We start from the raw sequence: 8,598 nt of genomic DNA on the forward strand, positions 1-8,598 counted from the left end.
CCCATCCAAAGTGCATGCAACACACACCCAGAGCAGTGGGCAGCCATTAATGCTGCGGCGCCCAGGGAGCAGTTGGGGGTTCGGTGCCTTGCTCAAGGACACCTAAGTCATGGTATTGACGGACCGAGATTTGAACCCACAACCCTAGGGTTAGGAGTCAAACTCTCTAACCACTAGGTCACGACTTCCCACCACACAGTTCTACAAACTTCCCAAATAATCCCAAACATCCAAACTACTGCCTATTAGTGCCCTAGACATACCTAGTAGTGCTCAACAATCAAGAACGTTTTGCCAACATCATAGAAAAACCCATATAAAACTACAATCTTAAACATGCTAAAATAACACAATACCTACTAATCTAAACTATCTAGCAATGCAGAGAACTCTTACGGACAAAGATTGTTTTATGTCTAGCCTGAAATTAGGGCCTTTTGCACTTTTATGCATGGAGACTTTTGAAAATATTTAGAGAAATTTGCATTTGACAAATTATGTATACATGGATAGCTATTATGTATACAGTAGCATATATGTATAGTTAATATTATGCAGCTGTGCTGAAGTAGTGTAACCTAATTACAGTAACATCTTACATTGTACAAAAATGTAAAATGGCACAGATATTCCACTGATGCTCCGGTACCTATCTGGCTGTATAAACTTGCTAATCTGACCTTTGCTCAGGTAGCTAGAGGCAAAATTGTCTGGACAGAGGCCTGGTTCCTAGACAAAACACTGACCTTATTTCTGCAGTATATGCATATTCACAGCACACCAGTCTCCTGTGCACTTAGCAAAGCAAATATCACCGACCCATGCAAATTAAGAGACAGGTTCATAAAATGCAGGATCAAAAGTTCACTTTAAACTTCAGAAGGCCAAAAAAGGCATTATTAAAATACTAATACCACCACTGGAAAAGATCCTACAAGTTTTAGTTACCCATGAACTTCTTGTGTTTTAAATATTTTAAAGTGGAAAAGTCTATTGTATATTTAGTCTAAAAGTATATTTATCACTTCAAAGTGAACTGTTTAGCACCTCAAACACACACACACACACACACACACACGCACACACACACACACACACACACACACACACACACACACACACACACACACACACACACACACACACACACACACACACACACATACACACACACACACACATGTATTTCCAATACATAAAAAAATAAACAAATTAATAAATCTCAACAATAGAAATAAAAAAATAATAATAAAACAACAGAAAAATACTCCAAATAAAGAATATAATCTAAATGGAAATTACTATATTTACATAATAATACAATAAACAACTCTAAAATAAATAAAAAATAATAATAAAGATTTCCAGTATACTGCCTATACCTATTTTTTACATATATATCTCTTCACATGTGTATTATACTGTAAGTATTCAAAACAAAATTTACCATAATACCAAGAAGCTCCTGTCTGTGTTTCTGTCAGACATCAGCTGACTAAAGCCATTTGAATACTTTGTGCTGATTACACACCAGGATGTCATATATATAATATTAGCATGACATCCTGGTATGTAATTGGCACATTTGCATTTCTAATACATCTAAACATGTCATACAAGCTCTTTTAATGTTGCTAACCTCAAACATAACACATCAGAAGCAAAGTCTTGTGGCAATTATTCTTCTATAAGTTATCACCTCTTTCAAAAAGATGCGATTGAGCTATTCTTTGGATTAAGCAGAATGTAGTTATAGCGTTAAAGCATTCATAGAGATAAAATGTTTCAATTTTCACACGTTTGTTCAGTGCCTACTAATGTGATTTGAAAAAAGCAGATCATATTCTGTTTTGTAGCTGGCGGGAATGAATGAGAGAAAGCCCCTTGGGAACTAATTTCAGACTCAATCTATACTAACTCAACGTAACTGTGTATTATTTAATGATAGAAAAACATGTATAGGCATCTTTAAGATGGCGATTAATGTTAGCCTGTGTAGCGAAGCCTAGGTTGAGCAGGACAATTATCTCATCAGTTAATTTTCTTCAATGCTAATTTGCATTTTAATTCAGCCACGTTCACTCATTCTTGTTTATGCTAATTGCTTCATAACCCAAGTGGTAGCCATTTTTCTTCCTCACAAGAGTCATCCATGTATATTTTCATGTGGCTTTTTGTGAAAGAGTCATTTCTTATGAGGCATTTCATGTAATAGCTGGTCTCTCGTCTCTCAGGTAGTCATCTGAGTCACCAAACACACTCAGTAAAGATGCCACGCTAATGACTGAGTCTTTTAGCAATGTCATGGGGAAAGAGTTGATGTTTGTAGGAATGGTGTTTGTCAGAACTATTCGGAAGAAATGGCTGTAAGGGGAATCGCCAACTGAAAAATTACTTCAAGGAGTGTTTTTGGGAACAAATCTGATGATATTGTGAAACATGTACTGTAGGAAGGAAATGTCACTAAGGAAATGTTTTGAATGAAGAACAAACAGAGATTTTTCTAACAAAAAAATAAGTTTAAATTAAATAGAAATTCAAGATTTGCTCAGATTTGCTAAAACATTAAGTCTTAGATCTGCAAAAACATTATTATGTTTATTTTGCAAAAGTGAAAATTCTGAAAATCACCTCATTCTTAATGGACATTTCGGGACGTACCATAAACAATTAGTTGGCAAAATTAAAACTAAATATGTACGTTAAAACCTTGAATTTCATTTGGACCAATGTAGTAGTGTTTTCTTTGCGTTTCCTCACAATTTGTGAAGTGTTTTAGAATAAGTTGAATGAGTAAACGACTCAATGACTTTCTAATAAAGGCAGTGGTTCAATTCTGAATAGCATAGTTTTATGCTGCTATTTTTATTTTGCAGAAATAGCATGAATACTAAGTGAGTATAGTATTTCAAAGTCAGATTTAGTCAACTGTTTCATTTCTAATTGAATTAATGTTATTGAACAAATTGGTTAAATGAATGATGCAACGACTAACTAAAAAGGGTCACTTGTTTTGATCCTGAATGAACAGGTTGAATGAAAGACTCGATTCACTCATAAAGATGGTTGCTTTTGGCAAAACTGGTATATAGTAAAAAATCCCCACTACTAATACCAATTAAGATAAAGACTGACAATTTTACTTTAATTGTTGTAATACTAAATAATTTAAGTAAAATTTGGACAGTATCCATCCATGCTTACTACACTTTACACCTCATGGTTTAATCTCTCCTTTTTAATATATGACAAATGCTGACTTTTCCTACTTAGATGTACCATCATGAGGCAGCAGTTTCAGTTCTGCTGAGTTTGTATCACCTGGTGATTAGCAAAAAGTTTTTTATTTGCAGACGTTTGCTGACACATCCACCTGTTTCATTAGATTGCCACAATCTGGCCAAACTCTCCCACAGTCCCATATACATCAATATATTACCGTTTCATTTCCTTTCTCCAAGCTTTTAAAGCAAGAGGGCTTGCAGCACAGGAGAAACAGTGATTAACACTCCAGACCAACAGCCTTTCCAACAAAACAAGATTATTTGCAGTAATTCCCCAGTTCTGCTGAGGGAGTGCAATTCTCTTATCAGCGTCTGAAGGAGTGTGTGGATCTGCTAACTCACACTCAAATCTCACGTGTGTGAAAGACTTAATCAGACTCTTGTTTCAGGCTGAAATGGAATTGGTCTCCAAATTTATTTTGCTGTGTCTCTGTCAGACTTGATCAATCCCAACATCATCATTATTCTGTCTCTTGACATTTCCGGCTGTTCACTAAGAAGATGAAGATATCACTGACAAAACATTAAAAGTATTAAATATTTACCAAACATCAGACCTATGGCATACTGGTTCGCAGGATCTAAGTTGATCTGTGACATACAAGAAGGTGTTATGAGTTTGTTGCTTGATCTCATTCCACCTAATTTCTCAATCATATGTATATATTAAAAACAATTACTAAGAATTTAGGTATTAGTTACAGTGCTAACAATTCGTCTTCTTTATGCTTCGGGAAAGGTGTGCTGTTACTTTTTGTATTCAACTATACTTTTAGCTGTCTCGCGATATCACTATGATGTGAGTGTGAGGTTGAAATTAGCATAGAACATGCCACCGCTATGTTCAGTTACATTATGTTGTAATTTTTCTTATTTTTACAAATAAAAAACAATTAATTCAGTTGGATAATGGTTGCTTCATTTCACTCTGCTCATTCAACATGAGCTGAAGAGTCGCACACAGTGCAGCAGGAATCATGATGTGCACGCACCAAAAGCAAATTTAATGATTTATTTTTGAAAACATGAGTAGATTACAAACAAGTCAATGCAATGACGTGAGTAGACGTAATTTCGTGCACGGCAACGCAAATTAGCCGAAGCGATTGTGTACAATATGTGATATTTGGCTCAATCAAATCTTCCGTGCAACATGAAAAATTTTAACTCAGCGTGGCACATTGTTGCACAAGCCAATCAGCAAAGAACATGCAAAATGTTTTCATGAGTGACGTGAAAAACATCCCATGAGTAATGCAGAGCGAGTAACATGATGCGAATGTTTGCTTTGCTTTTGGTATGCACACACCATCATAGTTCTCTGATCATATGACTAGAGTAAAATGAGATGACTGACAGACCATGGCGGAGGATTTTTTGTACAACAGAACCTGAAAGTGTGTGCACACCAAAAGTGTGTTGCATCGTGTTACTCACAGGATGTTTTTTTTTTTTTTTGCGTCACTTGCGTAAACACAAACATAATAACGCTACCTTGCATTTTCTGATACAACTGAACAATAAGCTCTTCACTGATTGGCTTGTGTGACAATGCCAATGAGTTGAAATTTTTCCATTTGTGCAGAAGACGTGGTTGAGTCGAATATTGCACATTCGTGGCAATTCATGTCTTTGCATTGACTTTGTATTAGGGATGTCCCGATCAGGTTTTTTGCCTTCGCGTCCGAGTCCGAGTCATTTGATTTTGAGTATCTGCCGATACCGAGTCCCGATCCGATACTTCTTTAATACATAAAAAAAAGAATAAAGAAGAGCGATAAAACAGATCCAGGATGTTCAATAAATTACATTTTGAAATATATTCAAATATAAAACAGCTATTTTAAATAGGCTAGTTAAAATATTTAAAACATTTTCCTGTTTTGCTGTACTCTGGATCAAATAAATGCAGGCTTGGTGAACAGAAGAGACTTCTTAAAAAAAAAAACATTAACAAGCTTCTGACTGGTAGAATAGGCTACTTTAATTGTTCTCTTATTTTCTAGCTTTTAATTGGCTTACAAATCTATAAATGCTGGACAATAACAAATAATAATGATTTGTTTATCTATTACAAACACTGTTTATCACATAATAAGGCAGAATAGTTTCTATACTGTAATAAATGTCAATTAGCACTACATTAATCATATACTTTATTTATCACCTGCTGGAGATGACTTAAAAAACGATTTATTGTCGTGATCATATATTAATGTCTTCGTGTTTGCATAAGTTTCTGTTTTCCTGTGAAAACCACAGTGATAGCTGGACGCTTTTGTCCATATTAGGAGTTTCCGGATATCACTATCAGTGCGAGAGCGCGCTCTGAAAACAAAGTGATGTCATGCCGCACGCGTTGCTGTTTCTGTGTGGAGTCAAAAGGGTCTAACTCAGTGCCACTGCATAACTAAAGATTTAAAACTTAAAAAATAATGAGAATATATATATATATATATATATATATATATATATCCGAGTCCTGATCGAGAGGTAACGTCTGATTCCGATTTAGTCTGAAACCACGCGATCAGGCCCGATTTCCGATCATGTGATCGGATCTGGACTTCTCGACTTTGTATGTATCTACTCATGCAAATAACTAAATTTGCTTTTGCTGTGGACACAACTTAAAAGTCTTATCTTGTAGAATGCGTGCTCAGAACCATGCCTTCCTATACACAGAGTACGTACAATCACTAATTTGAAAGCGAAAGTAGAAAGTGAACATGCATTCAAACATGCCACATTTTGAGAGCAGCTCCCTGATGCACCCAAATTAGGCTACATACAATAACACCCAATATCAATGCTATCTTAGGCTGGGCTGTGTAGTCCATCCCTTAGTTCTGTATCATGCTTGAAGGAAATATGGTCTCTTTGTAACAGTATTAAGAAAGTACTCTGATTATGATTGCACTTCTTATTTGCACTAATAAGCCTGTGTTATTTATTTTTGTTATTTATACTGTTTTCATTTCTGTGTTCACACACAGATTCACTCAGAAGTTCTAGAAGCCCATAATCCATGTGCTAAGGTCTGAAGAGACTCATGTCAAATCATACAGGAGAGATGCCAGTCCATTAAAATTGTGGCAAAACCTTATACAGTGCTTGTGTATAGTTGTCTTTTACTGCATAAAATAATTCATACTCAGTAGAACTGAAATGATATTCTTTACAGGATAAGTTAAAATATTTCAAAATGCAACTGCAGGCTATTTTTCCCATCATGTATTTAGTCATTTAATGGCTATTCTGCTGGACAATGAGAGCAATCCCATAGATTTACAATGACTACATTTTGGATCTAACTTTAGATTTTTATTTAATTTAAGCTAACAAGCAAGTAACTCGCAACCATTTTAAACAAATCAGCAACGAACTATCAATGCCTTGCCAACACTTATAAGAACCTACAGTATACTAAAAATGTCCTTGTCCTACATACCCCAACAAAAGTAGTTAATGCAAAAGCAACCACCCATGCAACTGTAATATTTGCATAACGCATTGTAATAGGTCTTCTTTTGTGCATTTATTTACAAAACTGAACTGTGACTCATTTACAAAATCTGAATTGCAGCAGTTAATTTACACAGAATCAAAGCTTAAGATAAACTCCTTATTCAACACTACTCTGCCTTTTTTATACCTCCTTCAGGGAATGCAAATGTAGTTTAGCATCTGTAAGAGAAAATGAAAAGTAATCATAATTTTCCAGAGTGGAGGACAAAGAGGCCAAGCACATATGAGGAAACCTCCACTTGTTTCCTGTGACTTGTTTGCTAACAGCTATTCTCAGTTGAATTCAATTGACTTGATCAGTTCTGCATCACTGAAACATGAGGAAGCTCCATAAGTGTTGCCAGCTGCTGCCGAGCACCAAGACAAAACAAACACGCAGCCAGACACCTATACGGACATTCGAATACACGCAGAATCACACACTAGCAAACACAAAGACTTCAATCTCTCAGGTGCGTGCAGCAGCCGGCACCTTAGATTACGTCCTTTGATGCTGCAGCCGTTTCCTGTTTAATATTCCTCTCAGTCGCACTCGGAAGACCAAATGCTTGAGGGACATCACAATGTAGGAGTGTGTTAACATTTCAGGGCTGACACAGGAGCGAAGAGAAGGAATATATAGAGGAATGATTGAGTGATAAAAACAGACAGATAAAGAGAGAAAATACTGTGAACTCCCTAGATTTTATTCCTAATAAATCTTGCCAATGACTCGTGCATGGGCTTTCCACACACAAACATCCCCTTTAAGCAATTGTCATGATTGAAAGCGAGGACATTTTCACAGGAAAATGTTATTGCTCAGCAGTAGCTCTTTTATTATCAGTTTCATGTATAGACTTGACAATTGTGCACGAATCGTGAATCATGTCTACTTTTGTGATGCTTTTTTGTGGTGGTATTTGGCATTTTATATCCTCTTTTTGTCCTTGACAGCTCCTGGTCACTATGAACTAGGAAAATTAAATTTGATTTCCACAGAAATAACTACAATATATGGGGTTGGAAAAACATGAGGAGAATTTTTTTATTTCTTGGGGAATTTTTCCATTACCTCTGTCCTAGGTGCATCTACTAAAATGTTTAAGGATTCAAAGAATAAAGGGTTATAAAATTAAGGTTAATGTAAAATGAATGCAAATCATTTAAATGATAAATATTTTAATGTAATGTTAAATAATGCAAAACTTTAAATATTATATTTAATGTAAATACTGCTTTTGATATCAAATGTGAAATATTTTAATGTAAAATTAATGTAACTGAAAAATTCATTCGAATTAAATTCCAAGCACAGCACAGATAATTTATTCTTGGATTTTTATTTTTATTATATATATATTAATGATCTCATTGAGATCTCTTTGACATCTGATTATAGATTGTATCTTGGCAAATCTCAGCTTAATTTCTGGTATGATAACTTAAAGGGATAGTTCACTCTCAAATTAAATTTTGGTATGTTTTAGCTTACCTCAAGGACATCCAAGATGTAGGTTTCTTTGTTTCCGCAGTATTTCCCATTTTGATATTTTTAGGTCAAACCGTTCTTGTCTGTGACTCATATAATCGAGGTCTACCCTTATGAAACAAAAATATATTGCAGTATATTGGAAAATATCATGTAATATATTAGGCATATATTCTTATATATATTTATTTTTTCCAATATATTGCAATATATTGAAAGCGGCAATCATTTGTATATTTTGCAATATATTATATAATATATGTATCATCAATATGTATTCAAATATATAAAATATTAGAAAATAAAAAGGGAAAA

This window comes from Carassius carassius, chromosome 7 (assembly GCF_963082965.1).
Source record: "Carassius carassius chromosome 7, fCarCar2.1, whole genome shotgun sequence".
In the NCBI taxonomy this organism is placed as follows: Eukaryota; Metazoa; Chordata; class Actinopteri; order Cypriniformes; family Cyprinidae; genus Carassius; species Carassius carassius.